We start from the raw sequence: 22,503 nt of genomic DNA, 5'->3' as shown, positions 1-22,503 counted from the left end.
CTTTGGCATCTCTTTGCACATAGTAGGTTTGTCCTTTAGAAGTGAATGGATCTGGAGCCTAGGGGCCCAAAAGGTTCATTTGGCAGATATTAAAAGACCATTACTTATTATTATGTTTTTTCTTATATATTCCGCAGTACTTTCTACAAATAATCATCGTTGTCCCCATTAGGGCTCACAACCTCATTTCCCTATCAGTATGTCTTTGGAGTGTGGAGGGAAACCAGAGAACCTAGTGGAAACCAATGCAAACACGGGGAGAACATACAAACACTTTTGCAGATGTTGTCCTTGAAGGGATTAAAATCCAAGACCCCAGAACTGCAGTGCGAACCACTGAGCCACCATGCTGCCCTTATAAAGATTTGTCATAATTGGGGGTCTCATTGGAGGTTTTGCATTGGCATCCACGAGCTTCAAGTTACACCTCTGCGCTTGCGTGATGCCCCAGATGGATGCTGACCAGCGGTAGACACCTCACCTAGTACAGAGGAGCTGTCACGATCCATTTTTGGATCTGTGTCAGTTTGGGCTGCTCACATTTAAACTTTTTACCTTTCTGGCCATCGGGGGTTAATATCATTCCCCCCCCGGTGGCCGCAGGTGTTACTACAACTTTAGTTAGTCTGCTGGTGGGTTTTCCCCCCGGTGGACACTGTTGTAATTGCGTAGCGTAGCCTAGCGTAGTCTGGAGTGACAGCTCAAGGCATCCAACATAGAAAACAACACAGCAAGCGTTCTATCATGGAAAAAGCGTAAAATAGTTCTGCTCATTCCGAAAACCTGTATAAAACATCACAGTAGAAAGGAGCCGGTCATTCCCTGACTTTGGCATCTCTTTGCACATCTTAGGCTTGTCCTTTAGAAGTGAATGGATCTGAAGCCTAGGGGCCCAAAAGGTTCATTTGGCAGATATTAAAAGACCATTACTTTATTATGTTTTTTCTTATATATTCCACAGCACTTTCTTCAAATAATCATCGTTGTCCCCACCGGGGCTCACAACCTAATTTCCCTATCAGTATGTATTTGGAGTGTGGAGGGAAACCAGAGAACCCGGTGGAAACCAATGCAAACACAGGGAGAACATACAAACACTTTTGCAGATGTTGTCCTTGAAGGGATTTAACCCCTTCACTACCAAGGGTGGTTTGCACGTTAACTCCCGGGCCAATTTTTACAATTCTGACCACTGTACCTTTATGAGGTCATAACTCTGGAACGCTTCCATGGATCCCGGTGATTCTGACATTGTTTTCTCGTGACATATTGTACTTCATGTTAGTGGTAAAATTGCTTTCAAATAACTTGCGTTTATTTGTGAAAAAAACAGAAATTTGGCAAAAATTTTGAAAATTTCGCAATTTTCCAACTTTGAATTTTTATGCCCTTAAATCACAGCGATACGGCACACAAAAAACTTAATACATAACATTTCCCACATGTTTACTTTACATCAGCACAATTTTGGAACCAAAATTTTTTTTTGTTAGGAAGTTATAAGGGTTAAAAATTGACCAGCGATTTCTCATTTTTGCAACACCATTTTATTTTTAGGGACCACATCACATTTGAAGCCACTTTGAGGGGTCTATATGATAGAAAATACAAAAGTGACACCATTCTAAAAACTGCACCCCTTAAGGTGCTTAAAACCACATTCAAGAAGTTTATTAACCCTTTAGGTGCGTCACAGGAATTTTTTGAATATTAAAAAAAAAAATGAACATTTAATTTTTCACAACAAAAATACTTCAGGTTCAATTTTCTTTATTTTACCAAGGGTAACAGGAGAAATTGGACTGCAAAAGTTATTGTGCAATTTGTCCTGAGTACGCTGATACCTGATATGTGGGGGGGAACCACTGTTTCGGCGCATGGCAGACCTCAGTAGGGAAGGAGCGCCGTTTGACTTTTTCAATGCAAAATTGGCTAGAATTCAGATCGGACGCCATGTCGCGTTTGGAAAGCCCCTGATGTACCTAAACAGTGGAAACCCCCCCCAAGCGACCCCATTTTGGAAACTAGACCCCCCCAAGGAACTTATCTAGATATGTGGTGAGAACTTTGAACCCACAAGGGCTTCACAGAAGTTTATAACGTACAGCGGTACAATTAAAAAATCATATTTTTTCCACAAAAATGATCTTTTCACCCCCAATTTTTATTTTTCCAAGGGTAACAGGACCCTAAAAGTTGTTGTGCAATTTGTCCTGAGTACGCTGATACCCCATATGTGGGTGTAAATGACTATTTGGGCGCATAGCAGAGCTCGGAAGGGAAGCAGCGCCATTTGAAGTTTTTTGGCTGGAATTGAGATCGGACACCATGTCGCGTTAGGAAAGCCCCTGATGTACCAAAACAGTAGAAACCCCCCACAAATGACACCATTTTGGAAACTAGACCCCCCCAAGGAACTTATCTAGATGTGTGGTGAGCACTTTGAACCCCCCAGTGCTTCACTGAAGTTTATAACGTCCGGGCGTGAAAATAAAAAAATCGTATTTTTTCCACAAACATCATCTTTTAGTCCCCATTTTTTATTTTCCCAAGGGTAACAGGAGAAATTGGACCCCAAAAGTTGTTGTCCAATTTGTCCTGAGTACGCTGACACCCCATATGTGGGAGAAAACTACTGTATGGGGACACATCGGGGCTCGGAAAGGAAGTAGTGACGTTTTGGAATGCAGACTTTGATGGAATGGTCTGCGGGTGTCATGTTGCCTTTGGAGAGCCCCTAATGTACCTAAACAGTGGAAACCCCCCACAAATGACCCCATTTTGGAAACTAGACCCCCTGAGGAACTTATCTAGATGTGTGGTGAGCACTTTGAACCCCCAAGGGCTTCACAGAAGTTTATAATGCCCAGGCATGAAAATAAAAAAATCGTATTTTTTCCACAAACATGATCAATTAGTCTCCAATTTTTTTATTTTCCCAAGGGTAACAGGAGAAATTGGACCCCAAAAGTTGTTGTCCAATTTGTCCTGAGTACGCTGATACCTCATATGTGGGAGAAAACTACTGTATGGGCACACGTCGGGGCTCAGAAGGGAAGTAGTGACGTTTTGGAATGCAGACTTTGATGGATGTCTGTGGGTGTCATGTGCGTTTGGAGAGCCCCTGATGTACCTAAACTATTGAAACTCCCCACAAGTGACCCCATTTTGGAAACTAGACCCCCCACGGAACTTATCTAGATGTGTGGAGAGCACTTTGAACCCCCAAGTGCTTCACAGAAGTTTATAACGCCTTGGCGTGAAAATAAAAAAAACATTTTTTTCCGCAAAATTATATTTTTGCCCCCAATTTTTTATTTTCCTAAGGGTAACAGGAGAAATTGGACCCCAAAAGTTGTTTTGTAATTTGTCCTGAGTAGGCTGATACCCTACATGTGGGGGTAAAACACTGTTTGGGCGCATGGCAGAGCTTGGAAGGGAAGGAGCACCATTTGACTTTTTCAACGCAGAATTGGCTGGAATTAAGATCAGACGCCATGTTGCCTTTGGAGAGCACCTGATGTGCCCAAACAGTGGAAACCCCCCAATTATAACTCCAACCCTAACCCCAACACACCCCTAACCCTAATCTGAGCCCTAGCCCTAACCCTAGCCCTAACCCTAGCGGGAAAATGGAAATAAATACATTTTCTTTTAGTTTTATTATTTTTCCCTAACTAAGGGGGTGATAACGGGGGGGGTTTGATTTACTATTTATGGCAGGTTTTATGTTTGGCAGCTGTCACACGCTAAAAGACGCTTTTTATTGTAAAAATAGTTTTTGCATCACCACATTTTGTGAGCTATAATTTTTCCGTATTTTGACCCACCGAGTCATGTGAGGTCTTATTTTTTGCGGGATGAGTTGACGTTTTTATTAGTACCATTTTCGGGCACGTGACATTTTTTGATCGCTTTTTATTCCGATTTTTGGGATGCAGAATGAACAAAAACCAGCGTTTCATGAATTTCTTTTGGGGGGTGCGTTTACACCGTTCCGCGTGCGGTAAAATTGATAAAGCATTTTTATTCTTCGGGTCAGTAGGGTTACAGCGATACCTCATTTAGGTCGTTTTTTTTATGTTTTGTCGGTTTTTTGCAATGAAAACAATTTTATATAAAAAATAATTATTTTTGTATCGCTTTATTCTGCGAGCTATAACTTTTTTATTTTTTTGCGGATGACGCTGTATGGCAGCTCGTTTTTTGCGGGACAAGATGACGTTTTCAGCGGTACCATGGATATTTATATGTGTCTTTTTGATCGCGCGTTATTGCACTTTTTGTTCGGTGGTATGATAATAAATCATTATTTTTTGCTTAGTTTTTTATTTTTTAAGGGGTTCACTAAAGGGGTTAACTAATGGGACAGTTTTATAGGGCAGGTCATTACGGACGCGGTGATACCAAATATTTGTACTTTTATTGTTTTTTTTTTATTTTGAAAAAATGGATTTATTGGGGAATATTTTTTTTTTTTTTTTTTTAATTATTTTTAACACTTTTTTTTTTTTTTTTTTTTTACTTTATTACCTTGTCCCAGGTGGGACATCACTGTCCTGTGACAGATCGCTGATCTGTCACATCACAGATCACTGTGACAGATCAGCGATCTGTCACAGGCACTGCTGCAGACTTCCTCATGCCTGCGCTTTGCAGGCAGTGAGGAAGTCAGCTCCCTGCAGGCCCCCGAAGGCCCCCGTCGCCATCTTGGATCCGGGGGCCTGTAGGGAAAGAGCCCCCCGCAGCAGCGCTGCACATTGCGCTGCTGTGGGGGGCTCAGGGAAGCACGGAGGGAGCCCCCTCCCTGCCGATGCTTCCCTTTAACCCCCGGTACACCGCGATCGCATTTGATCGCGGTGTACAAGGGGTTAACATGTCGGGGGCGGTCCGTGACCGCCCCTGACACATTGTGCTGGGTGTCAGCTATGATAATTAGCTGACACCCGGCCGCGATCAGCGGCGCTCACCACGTGGGCGCCGCTAATCGCTGGGACGTAATATTCCGTCCATGGTAGTTAGGTCCAGGGTCACATGGACGGAATATTACGTCCTTTGTAGGTAAGGGGTTAAATCCAAGACCCCAGAACTGCAGTGCGAACCACTGAGCCACCATGCTGCCCTTATAAAGATTTGTCATAATTGGGGGTCCCATTGGAGGTTTTGCATTGGCATCCACGAGCTTCAAGTTGCACCGCTGCGCTTGCGTGATGCCCCAGATGGATGCTGACCAGCGGTAGACACCGCAATTAGTACAGAGGAGCTGTCACGATCCATTTTTGGATCTGTGTCAGTTTGGGCTGCTCACATTTAAACTTTTTTCCTTTCTGGCCATCGGGGGTTAATATCATTTCCCCCTCCCCGGTGGCCGCAGGTGTTACTACAACTTTAGTTAGTCTGCTGGTGGATTTCCCCCCCGGTGGACGCTGTTGTAATTGCATGGCTGGACTGTTTGCTATGCAGGTGGCTGACCACTCCCACCTTCCTTTAAAAGGTCACGAGGTGCTGCAGCTCACTGTTGGTGATACACTTCTTTTTGGTACCAATTGTGGTGCAGACTCGATCTACCTGGTGCAGTGGTGGTTCAGCTGATCAGGAGCAGTGGTGCTTCAGATGAATGCTGATCGGGTGCCTTACCCTGCTGCTCGGAGCATTGGCAGCAGAGAAAGCCAAGTTTTGTTTTTTAGTTTACTTAACCCCGAGGTGTCTGTCTTATCTTTTCCTTTGGGTTTTGGTGCAGTGCACTTTTTTCCCTGTCTCACCTCCTGGGGAGGGGGTTGGGGGTTTAGCTCAGGGCTAAACAGGAGATAGGGACAGGTCGGGGACCTGGGCGTCACTACAATCAAGTGTTCCCTCAAGTTAAGGAAAGTCAAGGCACCCCCTTAGCCTGAGAGGCAGTTCAGGGGCCCAGGTTCCTCGTCCCCTGTTTTCCCACTACTTCCCTGTGACAGGAGCAGTGTCGATCCGGGAAGTGAGCATCTTTTTTTCCTACTTTATTGGGTCCATTAATAAGGTTTTTATCTTCAGCAAGGGATGACCCCTTTAATAAAAAAAAGCAGATATATAAGTAAAAACACCAGACGATGTCTCTGCTGTTCCAAGTGTTTTCTATTTTTTCTCCATGAGAACAACATCTGCAAGCTGGTTTTCCACAGACGCCGAAGGGCACCGTAGAGGTTAGATATGCTGAGCGCTACTACATTCAGGTCCCTGGAGATAGACTGCGGCAAAGTCTTTTCCCCTCGACCAGGGAAACCCTGTCATTCAGCATTCAAGTAATGTCTTCAGCACAGACTTGCATATGTGATCACTTCTCATCTCCCATCAAATGCTATTCATAGTGCTGTCTTTGTTTTTAGCCTTCTGCACTGTTGAGATGTGATGAGATAGCAAAACCTTCCATCCACATATGTACATACCAATTCTGCCGCCCTTGAAACGCTGGGTAAATAATTTGTGATTCGGCTGCATAAATGGCACGCTATTTATTATGATAATTAAATGCTGAGTACACATGTGCATGCCTTTCCTGCATATGTGTGTGATCCAAACATGATATACATTTTATTACCATACATTATGAAAATATTATTATTCAAAGGGTTATTTTTTTTTTAGGCAGAAAGAATACATACCATAAAAAAACACCCGAAAGGGGTTCAACAATGAACACATTGGAAATCTGCTTTTCTTAATTCTATCTGACTGGAAAAGGCCTTTATTTATGCGTAACCTTCCATAATACAGCTCTGTGCATGGGTTATTCTCATCTTCTGCATGAGCACACCGCTCCCCAACCTATCTGCTTCATGGTTCCTCATTTAGGCCACATGAACACTCGGCTGCATAGAACATGCATTTCTATGGGGGGGGGGGGGGGGGTCACAGGTATTATCAGTAATGAAAAGTGTGTGGACAGGACATAACATCATTAGAGTAGACGACCCATTGGATCATGACCCTACTACATACAGGTACAAGCAAGATATTATAAAAAAGACTGAAAAATCTCTGCATCAGATAAAAAATAGGGTCCGATCCATTAGGACTGGCATTGTGCACGCCAGTCTTAAAGAAGTGCTCGCTGGAGTACGATGCGCCAAATTCAGTAAGACATCTTTGCTTTAGCGAGTGCCTCTGTGCGACTTGCCAGAGACTGAAGTAGCATAAATTTGATAGGCAGGCATAGCTCCATTGTGCCCTGACTCCTCCCAAAATTCGTCGCACTAACACGTTTCGCAAAATATGACTTTTCAAACTGTTTTATGCCAGAAAACTGAAAGAATCAGCGCTTTGGTTCTTTTTTTCTTTTTGGGGTGTGTGATCGGCCTCACTTTGATAAAAAAAAGGCACATTATGGACTACATAAACCACATCAAAGGTGACTGTAGAGAGCAGAAGTGGCCTATACATAGACGACACATTGTACGGTAAATATGGTGCAGGGATGAATGGCTTTTTTCCACTTCTTTATGTTACACTATTATGGCATCTGAATAGCATTTAATTTCCAGCAACGACCACGGGCGGCTTCACGTAGCACTAATCATTTCTCCATTTATCCGTTCAGGGTCACACTGGTATGAGGAGTGTTTTCCCCTGTTACGAACCCTACTTCTCTGGAAACGGTTTTGTCTGAGCAAAAGCTAGCACATTTCACACTTCATTATTAGGAGGTTAATTATAAGCCTAATACATTGAAATTACAAACTCGGAGCCTGTTGGTTTGCGCTAAGAATTTATAGTTCGTTCTCCTTATGTGGGTTTGCTAATTTACCCCTGCTAAGGTTTAGAAATCCAAGGATAAAAGCAATCTGACAGCTTGTTTGAATGACTTACAGAAGTGAAATCAATGGAAACAGCAGGGCAGATGCAAAAGAAATATATTTTGCATTATTGCTGTGGGGAGACTTTTTTTCTTTTTTTTTTTTTTTTTTAAAAATGGCAGAAAATCAAAAATCTCATGAATATCTCAATAAATCTCTTTGCAAGAAGTCAGCTTTCCTAATCCCCTATATTTAGTGGTTCCAGAATTAGCTCACTTGGGAGTCTTGATTTCCAACACGCAGCTGATGAAGTCAAGAATATCACTGGAAAAGTGGTTGGTTCATGGTGATAAAATCGATACACTGCAATGTGTTCACACATGAAATACAGTGAGATTCTTTTGATCCAGCATCTGATTGTCCATAAATCCATTTTCATTGCAGTGCAGAACAGTAGCCTATAATTTCACCAAACCAGTGTCAGATCTTGAGCCAAGATTGGCAATTATGAGATTCCACTTATTTAGTAAAACTACCCCTATATTTGGCGAGCAGTTTATTTTGGGCAGGCTTCTTGGGATCCACTATTCTTACAGGTTGGTTGTATATGCCTTTTTTTACAGCTGTCCTATAATCCAAAGCAAGTTGTAATCTATCAAGATTGGGCCAAGAAAATAAAGTATAAATTCTGCAGACATTGACACAAACTTCCAATTCCTCAACTTTCTCACTTGGAATAAATTCTAGTCTTCGATAGTATCGTGTGCATAAGTGAATATTTATACATATGCTGTAGCAAGTTACCACATTTGTTCTTCTAAATATCTGCCATGAAAGTTTACAATCAGCAAAAAAAACTACCATTCTTGTCAGCAAGATACAAAAGTTACTTGACTATAAATCACTCTTGTATGACTTAGAAGTCATAGGACGGTACTTAAAGGGAATCTGTCACCTATTTTTAGCCCTATAAGCTGCAACCACCGCCATCAGGGGCTTATCTACAGCATTCTGTAATGTACATAAACCCCCGATGTAACCTGAAAGATAAAAAAAACAAGTTAGGTTATACTCACCGGGGGGCATGGTCGGGTGCGGTGGGTGTCGCGGTCCGGCGCCTCCAATCTTCATACAATGATGTCCTTCTCCTTACTTCTGCCTCGGCTCCTGCGCAGGCATACTTTATCTGCCCTATTGAGGGCAGAGTAAAGTACTGCAGTGCGCAGGCACTGGGAAAGGTCAGAGAGGTCCGGCCCCTGCGCACTGCAGTACTTTACTCTGCCCTCAACAGGGCAGATAAAGTACGCCTGTGCAGGAGCCACGGCAGAAGTAAAAAGGAGGATGTCATCGTATGAAGATGGGACCGGACCGTGACACCCATCGGACCGGACGCCGGGGTGAGTATAATCTAACTCGTTTTTCTTCTCTTTCGGGTTACATCAGGGGGTTTATCTACAGCATTACAGAATGCTGTAGATAAGCCCCTGATGGCGGTGGCCGCAGCTTATATCCCGAAAATGGGGTGACAGATTCCCTTTAATCATGGAAAGTTTAATTTCTATGTCCAAAACGCATTGGTTTTTGCGTTGATGCAATATTTTTCATGTAATTGGAACCTTTTAACCTGTACTAATAAATTGTCAAAGTTTTATATCCAAGTGTCTGGATACCTTCAGTTGTTGATTCTTAACTATAAAAAAAAATGCAAGAGTTATTTGATCATGAATCAAACGTCACTTTCGTCCCAAACCCACATAAAATCAACTTTTGTGCATGCAGATCTACAATATGACTCATGCATTGGTGTCCAGAAATCCTCCTGAATAGTACATGGTAGATTCCAGTATAATGGCGGCCCTAGTGGCCAAATTGGTAAAGAAAATGCCAATGAAGAGCCTGTTGTCAAAACTGGAGTTTTCCTTTATAATTACTAAACAGTAACTAGACTTTGCATACGTAATCTTGATATTTTGCAGTCCTAGATCGGCAGTGAGGGATCCAGATCATAAGACCCAAATAGATTGCTTAAACTATAGAGCAGGAGTGTTTAGCTAATCCATGAGCAGAGCAGTATACAGTATCACAGACTTAAGGCTATGGAGCACCCCTGAAGAATCAGTCATTTATAGGGCGAAACCCTGTGTCACGCTGCACAATCTCCGTTTGTCAAGAGGTGGCAGCGGTGTTTTCAACTAGTCTTATGAGTCTAATAAATGCATTTTTTACAGTTCATTCTATTTAGCGCAGGGATGTCAAACTCAAATACACAGAGGGACAAAATTAAAAGCTTGGACAAAGTGGCGGGCCAACCTTGACATTTATTTAAAAAAAAAAAGTCTACAATTGAAGAATTTTTTCCTTATCAAATATAACGATGAACTTTTTAATCTGGAAACAAACTTAGAGGGGTTGTCCCATGAACAAAGTTTATTTTAATTAACATATCTTGGCATATTGGAATAGTATAATATAATGTTATGTAAGAGTAGCATATGGCCCAATGGCCTAATTTAATTATGTAATAACAAAGGATAAAAAACTTTGAATAATACAGATAATACAGTATGATGCAAAAAAGTGCCCCTAAACAAAATATGATACCCCCACAGTAAACTCCTCCATACACACGGTATGATGACGCCACTGTACTCCCCCTCCCTCATTCCCCCCCAACAAATGGTGACCCCATCATAGTATGGTTCTCTATACAGTATAATGTCTTCCATACTGTATAATGATCCCACATAGTGCTCCATACAGTATAATGGCCCCACATAGTGCTCCATACAGTATTATGGCCGCAAAAAGTGCTTCATAGAGTATAATGACACAAAAAAAGTGCAGACGCTCCCTCCTCCATCATTACTTTTAACTTTATCGGCCTATTTAGTTGAAAGTGTGATGCCGAACAAAAGTGTGATGCTGGGCAGGGGACCTTCCTGGCGTCGCAGGCCAAATATACTACCCTGTTGGCCAGAGTTTCACATGTGTGGTCTATTGGATGTATACCATATTCCTTGCTTATCTGTATAGATACCTTGTTATCTGGACTTATTCACACTATTCCATCTGAACTACTACTGGACTAATTGTTTAGAAGCTTCGGACCCTGTTCACATCATCTCTCATTTGCATTAGGTGGTGAGTAGAGATAAGTGGTAGAAATTGGGGTATTCGGAAGGGAAACCTCTACAATGCTGCAGTCAAAGGAAATAAAAGAAAGTTCTTGTTTCTTGAGAAAAAAAATCTTGATTTGCTGCTTTGAGTAAGGGCCCCGTGACACATAGCGACTCACCAGCGATCCCGACAACGATATCAACTTGTCAGGATCGCTGGTGTGTCGCTACATGATCGCTGGTGAGCAGTCAAACAGACCGCTTCACCAGCGATCAGCACCAGCGATGACGAGCGCGCAGCATTGCTGTGTACTTTAGTTACCAGCGTGCTGATGCAGGCAGCTGGTAACTAAGGTACACATCGGGTTTCTAAGGGGCGTGCGTCTCTTAGAAACCCAATGTGTACCTTGGTTACCAGCTCCCTGCATCAGCGCACTGGTAACTAAGGTACACATCTGGTTTCTAAGCACCGCCTGGTGCTTAGAAACCCTGCGTATACCTTAGTTACCAGCGCGCTGATCGCTGGTCTCCCGCCTGTCACACGCAACGATGCGTGCTGGCCAGCGGGAGACCAGCGATCAAAAAAATGTCCTGGCTATTCCAGCGATAACCGGCAGGTGGGCCGGTCGCTGGTCAGTGTCACACACAGTGATCTCGCTGGTAAGATCGCTGTTGCATCACAAAACTTGTGACTCAGCAGCAATCTCGCTAGCGAGATCGCTGTGTGTGACGGGGGCTTTTCTTTTGTTGAATCTAACTCAACATTGCATTACAGCTTTCTATATAAATTTCCATCTTTCAGATAAGATCACCTTGCTTCAGAGAGAAAATTTCTACATAACTGTTAAATTTTTAAAATCAGCATCGTTCCCATCTAATATATGTGTATACTGTCATGATCTGAAGTGATCTGACAGTTTTAAAAACACAGAGTGAACTTTTTTTTCCTTTTGGCAAGTTGCCAAGGTGACTTGACTGTCCCCGGTGGTGGTTAGTGGTATCGCACCTTAGGTTTTCAGTTTAAAGTTCTCTGTAATTATGATTCAGGTGTGGGGCTCTATTAATGAGTCTCAGGGTGTGCAATCACGGCTGGTGATATTCATTCATTCATTCATTCATTCATTCATTGATTCTGAGTTGGTGAGAGCCTGGTGGAAGGATGGAGCTGAGGAGGAGTCCTGTGCAGCTTAGCCAGGGGGGAGGGGTGTCAGCTATGGTGTCTGGACGAAGGGCTGGCATGGCGTGGTGGGGTCGCAGTGATGATGTCAGCGGGAAGTGTCTGCATGTTACTGGTGGAGTGGCGACTATGGAGAGTGGCACTCACCATGTGGGACTTGGCTGCTGAGCTGGACTCAAGCATGCTTGACTTCGTGGCAGAAGCTGAACTCCTCTTTGGGACTCTGTTACTAAGCAGCAGCAACTGGTGGTGGACCCTGCTCCAAGGCTGCACTATGGTGAAGGATCCTGTTATGGTGATGGATCCGGGTGGAGAAGACGCACGCAGGTGGAGGGCTCTGTTGCAGGAGCATAAGCACAGAGCATAAAGCTAAGTGGTGTCCCCCTGTATTGTCTCTTTCCCTCATGTGTGTTGTTAGTGCAGTTGTGGGATTAGTTTCCGCACCGACCAATTCCCTAGTGAGGGTTTAGGGTCAGGGCGAGCAAGGGCTTTGAGGTACGCGTGCGGAGCCCGGTGCGGAACCGGCATAGGGAACGTTAGGAGTGCAGGGACACTGGCTCAGGGGAGCACAGGAGGTCTCCACTTCCCTTTTCCCTATCGCAGGGCCCACCATTGTTAATGCTTCCCAGGTCCCCCTTATTATTTAAATTCGCCGTACTGGAGGCGGGGTTTCCAGAATTTATATTAACGTGTTATACCTAAATTCGCCAGGTGGAGGCGGTGTATCCATCTGCACGTTTTATTATTTAAATTCGCCCCACTGGAGGCGCTGTATCCAGGGTCACGTGTGTTATGGGTTCGCCTTGCGGTAACATCTGCGTCCAGACACACGTTGACCGTGACATATACATAGTATTTTGGAGTAAAGCCAATACTTAAGAGCTCTGCAGTAGGTCATCAAATCAGTAGAGATTTGTACTTCTGAGATGTAGTCTCTGAAGCAGACGGAAAGCTATGCGTTAAAATGTCCATTTAATTTTACAGCTCATAGGATCCAATTCAGGAAGGAAGGCTCAGCCGAGACCAAACCTTACATCTGTCGTAAAGGTATGAAGATGACACATGTAACTCTGCCACCCTGTAAGGTATGGGGCAGCAAGATAGCACCTCGAAGAAATTGCCTGAATAAATTATATTTTCTTCTAACCACAAAATCTTATGCAATTTTTTTTACAGTTTCCTTCCAAAGAATAAGTGAGATTTGTTATCCTTGTGCCCAGGGCTTTCTAATGATTGCAAGTTTCTTAAAGGGGTTGATGCATGAACAAAGTACATTTTAATCAATAGAACCTTGAAAGAAAATGAAGATCCACAATTGAATGAGTTAAAAAAAAATGTTCCTGTGCTGAGATAATCTTAAAAATGTGCCCCTGCTGTGTGCTGTTATGTGTTGTGTCCGATCATACAGACCTGCTCCAGTTCATGATCTGCACATACAACAGCTCATAGCCAGGGGGATAATGTATAAGTTAATTATGATAAGTGATTATACAGACAACACAGCAGCTGCTTCTCTCTCAGGTAACACATTTCCCTATCTGAGGTAACACAGGAGTGTTTCTGACTCGACTCCAGCCGTCTGAGTCCATTATATATCTAATCATTGACAAAGGAGCCTCAGCGATTGCTGAGTTTATATGTCACTGATTTCATTCATGATGAACTGGTAACATGGCAGAAGCACTCAATCCTGTGATAAAACAGGCAGAGAAATGTGTTTCACACACACAAACAGCTGCAAGTCCCTGCTGCTTTGTCTGTATACCTACTTATCAAAAGTGACTTATGCTTCCTCACCTGACCAGGAGCTGTGGTATGTGCCGACCAAGAAGTGGAACAGCTCTACATGGTCAGACATGTATCTAGCAGGGGCACATTTGTAAGATTTTCTCAGCACCGGAACATTTTTGAACACCAGTTGTTGAACTTATTATTAATAATTCCAATAATCTATTGATTAAAATTAGCTGATTTAAAATAAATGGTATTTTAATGATATCTTCTGAAAAGGGCGGCTACTCTCACAGAGTTTATTGGAAAATCGACACTGGATTTTTTTTTTATACCACTTTTTTTTTAGTTAGTTGATTTGCCGGAGTGGAGCTGATTTCTGGGATTCCTGCCATAATCACCTATTATGGAGAGTTCACATGCTGCAGATTTGCAGTACTTTACATTATTGTGGTTGTGACCCATAATCACATTCACATATAGCAGTAAAAAAAATCTGTGAAAAACAAACACGTTGTGGATTTTGAAATCCGTAGTATGGTCATTATGTAATGAAAATGCTGCGGGTTTTTACACATTCAATATACAATACTTCTGTAAGCCTATCGAGTAAAAAGAGAAATAAATTTAAAAAACTCTTGTATGTTTTATTTCATCTATTCATATTCTGTCACATATATAGGGAGCAAACCTGCGAGGACTGCTGACCTGACCTGTTGCAGCTGCTTGCCCGGAGGAACCTTGAATAGTAAAGTACAACTGTATGCATCAATAGACGAGAACTGTTTAGAGGCTATGGTCAAAGTAAGGTGGAGGAGAAGACACGCATGAGGTGATCAATGGCAGACAGAGCATCTTTCCACACTGGTAATTACCCAATCAAGTTCCAAAAATAATCACTGTCTATATTCGCTTGTGTTGTGGGAATAATACCTGCTGTGTCTCCCCTGTCTGTAAAGGGAGGCAAACACTGACACTCTCGGGGCTTGTTGCCTGAGGAATGGAGAAGGTACAGGACAATCTCAATTAACGCAAACACTCAACAGAGGCATCTACATTACTGGAAACGTAGGATATTAAATAAACAGATGGTGGAGACAATCCTGTCATTGTATGCCAGTGTCAATTATCTTTCTATACCAGATCATTGAAACATCAGGGTTAATTTCTAAGTAGGCTCCATAAATTTGTGAATTACCAGATTAAGATGCTATAACCTAGAAAATTGCTTCCCAAATGGCTTTTATCTATATCTTTTTTTTTTTTTTTTAAAGAGATGTTAATAGAGAGAGCACTTTAAGGAAATCTCCTCCATTACGTAAGCCAAAAGTTAGGCCGCACATAGATTCCTTTTGCTCTGTATATGAATTCCCATGGTGAAGGCAAACTCAACTGATGTTCCCTATTCAACTATCAGTACCAGGGGCACATGTCCCAAATTTAGGATTTTTTTCTATTTAGACGTCTCAGATATGTTTCAGAATATAGATCCCGATACATATTGGATGAAAATTGTCGAAACCAGATGATTTTACTGGCTGATTATCTGAAGTATAAGTTGGCCTCCTGAGATCAGAGACAGATGATATTGGAGGGAGAAGGATGGGCAAATTTTTTTGTATTCAAGGAAGATAAGTCACTGTCAGCAGTTTTCTTCTCTTTCCCCAAGGAAATCACATGATCTCCTGGCCGAGTGCTCATGTGTATAGGGGAGTGGAGAGATATATCTTTTGGCCCAACAAACAGATAGTTAACAGCCATCAACATCTCATGTGTATCACCAGCTTACAGGGAACAAGTCACAAGATTTCCCCATATAAAGTACAGCCACCCCCTTTAGGGCCTTTTGTATAAGCATACTGGATGCTGTAAAAAAGTCTACACACCAGTCTGCAGATCCCAAAAAAAGAGCTTTTATTATAATTACAGATGGGGCGGTCTGGTCCGATAGGTGTCTCTGCTCTTAATCTGGCGCCTGTGCTCTTCTTGCGATCACTGTCCTCCCTCCCTGCTTCTTGTGGATGACGCTTTGTATGTCATCCACACACTGTCCCCATCTTGTTCCTGCACAGGCGCACTTCTCTGAGCCCTGACGACAGCAAAGCAGAGTACTGTAGTGTGCATGCACTGGCTTTACTTCCAGGTCATCAGTGCTCTTTGGTTTTCCTGGTGCATGTGCATTACAGTACTTTGCTTTGCCCTCGGCAGGACAGAGAAAAACACACCTGTACAGGGGCGCCATTGAGAACAGTGTGGATGATGTAGGACCCACCAACCACACAAAGCATGGAAGGAGAGGACAGCTATCGCAAGCAGAGAGGAAGCGCCGGATCAAGACCATGGATACCCACAGGACCAGACCGCCCCATCTGTAAGCATAATATAAGCTTTTTTTGGGGATTTGCAGACTATATTGGGGACTTCTTTAAAGCATTCCAATATGCTGTAAGGATGGCCCTAATAGTGATGCCCATACTTTATATGGGAAAACCATGGTGACAGGTTCCCTTTAAGAAAGTTCAATAGGGAGTGGGGAGTGGCACTATTACATGAAGAATGGCATCATTTTGCCATTATTGGGATATTAGCAGAGTCCGCTGCACCAAGTTGTTTAGCTCTAGGACAAATTAAAGAGGTCATTATTTACAAAGATCTTGAGAGACAATTGATGATCTGTATATTGTGGATCATGTCTGAAAACTATTAAAATAGTGGCTAACCATTCTAGAGTCATCTTTCGAAATGCCGCAAAGTCAGCTGTCACCTTGTAGTAAAATCAGCTTGATTTCTCCTTCTCTTGTGAGAGCAGAGGGCAATATGGTAATGCAGATATATGAAAGTTACACCAGGAAAATGTTGATCATTGTGATTCAATACAATCAAAGTAACAAAAAAATAATATTTTAAAGGGTTTGTGCACTACTAGACAAACCATTTAGAGGGTCCTTAATGTGCCTAATAAAATATGTAAATTAAAGATATCAAAAAGGGATTGTCTAGTTGTGGACAAACCCTTTAGTGCATGATGAAATAAAAAAAGATTACTACATAAAATACTTTTTTAGCCCCCCCTTATAGATTCCTTTAATAAGCTGCTTTCCAACTGTGGCACAACAAGAGTTAAAGTGGTGCGCTTCCTTTTCATCAGCCTGGACGTGCCGCAAGCTGTGCAGTCTGATATGTCTATAATAGGGAAATTGCATATCTTATAGTAAACTGTATTAAAAATTGCTCTCCTAGTCACTATGGAAAAAGAGAACATGGCATAAAATAGATTTACTGGCTCCGAGTCTGCAGCTAGAAATAGATAGTTCTACTGAATGGTTCGTGTGAGCGGGCTGTCCTATGGCCCTTGAGATCTGGGAACTGCAAACACGGGGACGTTGTAGGAGTCCCATGGAACGACAGAGATTATTTTTACCTTCTTCCAGCTTTCCCAACTGAAAAGCTGATTAACCATATGTTGCTCAGGGATTCTGTGAATCAACAGATTTGTCACTCAATTGCCTAAATTTTCACATATTCAAATCAAAAATTTCCCATGAAAATAAAAAATTTCATATAAAAAGAATAGACTAGTACATAAGTATTTTTAAATATTCAGAGTGAAAAATATTGAATCTTAACCAATATAACAAGAAAATAAAAGACCTTATCGAGGCTCCGCACACCTAAATCAGGTTGACTGAAAGCAGTTCTATATCCGCTGTAGTCCTACAGGACATAAAGTGGCATGGCATTACAGAAAATGTGTGATTCTCCTCCTCCACTGCTCACTAAACTGCTGTTGGCGGACCCACCTGGTCTCACGAGAAAGGTGCTCAGTAGAGATGAGAGAACAACTTCACAGTAGCCTGGTCCAGTGGATACGACAGTACTCCATGGCTTCCAGACAGAGCCCTACAAACCACCTCATACCTGCTGAAATCCCAAGAGCCTCTTCTGATCTGTGATGCACAAATGATGTCGAATCAGGCCTACTAATCAGAAGAGGTTCCAGATGGCAGCAGGAGGATTCACAGTCATAAGAACACTGCCATAGCTGATGGACCTCATCTATAGTGCTCAGTTCGGATGTTTTCCCTTGGGATAAAAGACACCACAAGGTCTCCATGGTCAGATATTCATGAATGGTGTCCATTATATAAGAATGATGGGGCTTGTAATGTATGAAGTGTTTGTCTAGATTATTAACACTAATTAATGCAGAATGGTTCATGGGAACCAGTACTGAAGACATCAAATCAGGGATGATTAATCTAGATGGGGAAGTTAAATTTTGGCATAACCCAACAGTAAAGTTTATGGGACTTCTTTGAAGGCTGTAGCCTCAGATAGTCTTGATTTTAACATGCCAAACTCTTTGTTCCTCTTGGTATAAAAAAGTCTCTGGGAGCCACTTACCACTGTCATGGCTGAAATGGACATTAACACCTAATAGGTAGAATAGCAAGCCAGTTCTTACAAATTTCTGGCCAGCTGATTTGACCACAGTTGCTCTGTATTTCGGTGGCAGTCTCCATTGTGGCATTAGATCATTGTTAATTGGTTACAACCATTGAAGAAATGTAAAGCTGCGTTTGGCAGATGTGTCATACGCTAAACATTCACTATCTCTCTCTAGTGGGAAGTGAACTCTATTATTAAAAAAAAGGAAGACGCTCGCTGAAGAATCCAGTGTTGTTACGCCAATCACTTTAAGGAATATCTACTTGGATGTGACACAAGCGACAAGATTCTTAATACACCGAGCTTCACATTTCGAGATATCTTCTCCTAGTTACAGATCCGCTCAGAGTGACAGTCTCGGGAACGCATGGTCTCTATATAAAGTACATTGGCATCATTTATGATATTGTCACCTGTTACTGACGAAACTGGTCAAGTGATGCAAAAAAGGAGTATGGTAGGCGCAAGGGGGCGGCGAGCACCGGAACAAACAGAAATTAAATTGAGAGTATTGATCTAACGTTCATGAAGCTGTTAATCATTCTCCAAGCCAATCCCATTAATTGTATTAGTGCTCTCATTGGAAGAAACATGCCATACTATGGTGGATCTATCAATGGAAGTGGAAACACGGTAATGATTCGGGGAACAGATGTTAACTCTTTAAAAGCTACATAAAATTTGTAGATTTATTTGACTCATTGTACTCAGAACAGATGGAGGTTTTAGATGAGGGGTTTAGGAACAATTTTAGAAGCGATTATTAGTCCACTTCCAAAATTTAGCCTTACACCTTCGATAGCTATGAGCTGTAACACTACTGTCATACACCTCTGGTAACAGCTCATCTGCTGATTCAACATGCCTGATCCCTCTTTCCCCTAACATTATCCATCGGAGGAGAGACGAGAGACCCCAATACATATTAGATGATTAGCTGATTCTTGATAAAATTGGCAAATTTGAGCTCCTTTACTCTCCTCTGTATAGTACCACTAGGATATACCACTAGTATGTAAAGAAGGTGTTCATCACAATAAAACAGCAGTAAATTCAATGGAAATATTGGCTTTCTCCTGTGTGAAGGGGTAAGATAATAAGATACCCAAGGTTATACAGGCTATGGACTTGTACTCTTTCCAGCTGATGAGTAGATGGAGAATATGGGGCTGAGCAGACGTGTTTGACCACAATGAGCGCATATTCCAATTTATCACAGCACATCTGACACGGTGCCAGCTGAACAGAACTCACTGTATCCGGGAGGTATGAGAAGAAATATTGGAAGGAGGGAAGGTAGAATGTTAGCTGAACAGTCAAGACCAGGTTGACTTTTTGAAGGAACATATCTTTGCTCACCTTCAAAATATCATTTAGTTACTGAAATTAGAGATCTGATCCATATTGCATAGTTAGATACCAATAGGAAAACTCACATATTTGATCACTAGCGGCCGGCACGGATTAGTGATAATTCCAGGGCTATAGTGTCTATCATGAGCCCACATATGCAGTTCTATAAAAAATATTTAATTGCTTGTCTGAAGTTGGGCTGTACACATACTTTAAAAGATATGAACACTTTACAATTTTTTTTTAATTAAAACATTTGCACCCTTTGCCTTTTATTACCTCTATGTTGCACTCTTCATGGCTGGCTACGGAATGAGTTAGGGTACTGTACACATAGAATGGATTCAGATTTTGTTTCAGGATTTCTACGACTCAAAAGTACTCAGAAATCATCCGAGTGCGGTCTGATTTTTTTCACAGGCCCATAGATTTGCATTGCCAATTTTAATCCAACAGATCAAACTTGAACAAGTCTCCGAGGAATATATATAGGTCTAAGGAAAAAAAAAAAAAAAATCGAAAAAAAAATCATAGACTATCATTGGTACAAGTGCTATCCGTGAAATAGAATATACAGAACTCGAACGAAAAAATCAGATGTGTTCACGAGCCCTTATACTAAGACTCCATCTCTGAGCTCATTCTGACAGGTGACTTTATATCTCTTAATTTTTCTGCCGAAAGCCTCCTTTATGACCACAAAGTTCAGCTGAACTTTCATGGGGTCATAAAATCATCTGAGAGTAGATTAGAAGATGGAAGATAAAAATGATAAACTCACATCTCAAAACAAGTTCACTGAATATGGAGTGGTGCCCTTGATACTAATGTAGGACAAATATGGAGTGGTGCTGTTCCTGTAAAAAACATTAAAAGGGGAGCATATAAAATCAGAGGCCTATATTAAGCTATGTGCCATGTTACCAATCCATACAGATCCCTAGTATGTCTGTGCATGAGCCATAAGATTTTTGTCCCAACTCCTATCTTAGGACACAATTGGATTTGACCCCCACGCATGGCGATAATGAAAAGAACTGTCTGTGCGGATATTCCCTGACTATTACTTAACTCGTCATGATCAATAATGCCAATCTGTGCATATGCGTCCGCTATCCCTATTAGGCTACTTTCACACATCCGTTTTTTGCCGTCAGGCGCGATCCAGCGTCGCGCCGGAGCGCCAGATCCGTCAAATGTTATGTAAAACCGGATGTGACTGATCCGGTTTTCTGCCGGATCCGTCTTGCTCAACCGCCCAAAAACCGGATCAGTTTCATTCGTTTTTCGACGGATTACGACGGATCCGGTTTTTAAAAATGCCCCTTGGGGGCTTCCAAACGGGATTGGCTACTGAAAACCTATATATACCGTGTTCCTACAGCCCATCTTTGACAGGCTGTAGAGGAGAAAGTGCAGGTTGGAGAGAAGAGCAAGTGACTGGCGAAGATTGATGTTGTGATAGGAAACATTTTGAAGAATTTGGTGGATTTTACAGCGGAGGCGAATCGTTTGAAGGTGATTGTTCAGGAGAAGGAGAGAGCGAGACAGCAGCGCATCATGCATCAGAGACGTCGACGCCGTTTGTGGATCCACCCCATCACAGCCAAGAGAATGACGCGTGGGGTGTATTCTACACTCTGCATGGACCTTAGACGAAACCCGGAGAAATTTTTTTGCATATGTTCGGACGAAAATGGAGAATTCTGATTACTTGGTGGAGCGCATTGCAGACCTCATAAGAAGATCGGACACCTATTGCCACTTCTCCATTTCACCGACAGAGCGTCTGATGGTGACTCTAAGGTAAGCCACATTTATTGGATCTGCTCGCTTCAGAGCACACTTTCACTGGAATCTTGTTGGTGGTAGTAGGTATCTCCAAGTGTTATAGCTGAGTTGTGGTATGCAATGCTGTGATTTTGAACTAATTTTTCTTTTTTTAATTCCCCACAGATTCCTTGCAACTGGAGAATCCCTTTCCTCACTCCATTTCCAGTACAGACTTGGGATTTCCACCATATCTGGAATTGTGAAGTGCACATTCCGTGCACTGTGGGACCCTTTAGTTGATGAGTTTGTACTAGAGCCCACAACAGAGAGGTGGATTGAAATTGCTGACAAGTTTCTACAGATATGTCAGTTTCCGAATTGCTTGGGAGCTGTGGACAGGAAACATATCCGCATTGTAAAGCCAGCAGGATCGGGATCGGAATATTTCAATTACAAGAAATATTTTTCCATTGTCCTCATGGCCATCGCTGATGCGGAATACAAATTTATTGCTGTTGATATTGGGGCCTATGGCCACTCCATTGACTCAAGTTTTCAAACTGTCTGCCATGGGCCGTAGACTGTATGGAAACACCTTCCAGTTCCCACCCCCTAGACCGCTGCCGCAAACATCTAGGCCACCTATGCCTTTTGTCTGTGTAGGGGACGAAGCCTTCCAGCTGGCAGAACACCTTTTGAAACCATACTTTAGCAGAGGATTGACAACAACAAAACGCATTTTCAATTACCGTCTCACAAGAGCAAGAAGAATGGTGGAATGCGCCTTTGGTATTCTGACAGCCAAATGGCATGTCCTATTGACTGCGATCAACCTCAAGACTGAAACTGTGGACGAGGTGATCAAAGCTTGCGTGGTCCTACACAATTTTGTTATGTGCAAGGAACCCATTTCCATTGAGGACACCTCTGAAGAAACCACCTTGCAAGATTACCAGAACATTACCAATAGAAGTTCTGTGACGGTTTCACGAATGAGGGACAATTTTGCACAATACTTTGTCACCTCAAGGAAGAATACACTGGCTGGATGACAGAGTTTGATACCTTTCTGCCCTTAACCAAAGTCGTGTACCTTCTGTACCAACAGTATACCTTTGCCAACCAAAGTTGTCTATCT

General features: G+C 42.3%; 1 protein-coding gene and 1 long non-coding RNA gene across 4 annotated transcripts in view; one reads left to right on the top strand and one right to left on the bottom strand.

Moving 5' to 3' along the window:
* SLC8A1 (solute carrier family 8 member A1) overlaps window positions 1-22,503 on the bottom strand; it is a 509,050-nt gene that overhangs the window by 283,894 nt on the left and 202,653 nt on the right. The window lies entirely within an intron of this gene.
* The window catches only part of LOC141063461 (uncharacterized), a 58,468-nt gene that overhangs the window by 31,205 nt on the left and 4,760 nt on the right, over window positions 1-22,503 (top strand). Inside the window, exons 2-4 of one of the 2 annotated variants that reach the window (XR_012224884.1) lie at window positions 13,044-13,106; window positions 14,473-14,657; window positions 14,750-14,891. This is a non-coding gene — a long non-coding RNA (uncharacterized lncRNA). Of the gene's footprint in view, window positions 1-13,043; window positions 13,107-14,472; window positions 14,658-14,749; window positions 14,892-22,503 lie in introns of those variants that run through there. The other variant, XR_012224883.1, reaches the window with a different exon arrangement.

This window comes from Dendrobates tinctorius, unplaced genomic scaffold, assembly GCF_039654945.1.
Source record: "Dendrobates tinctorius isolate UK_male_01 unplaced genomic scaffold, ASM3965494v1 ptg000250l, whole genome shotgun sequence".
Taxonomy (NCBI): Eukaryota; Metazoa; Chordata; class Amphibia; order Anura; family Dendrobatidae; genus Dendrobates; species Dendrobates tinctorius.
The sequence above is the reverse complement of the archived record's forward strand: the minus strand, read 5'-3'. Positions and strand labels throughout refer to the sequence as shown.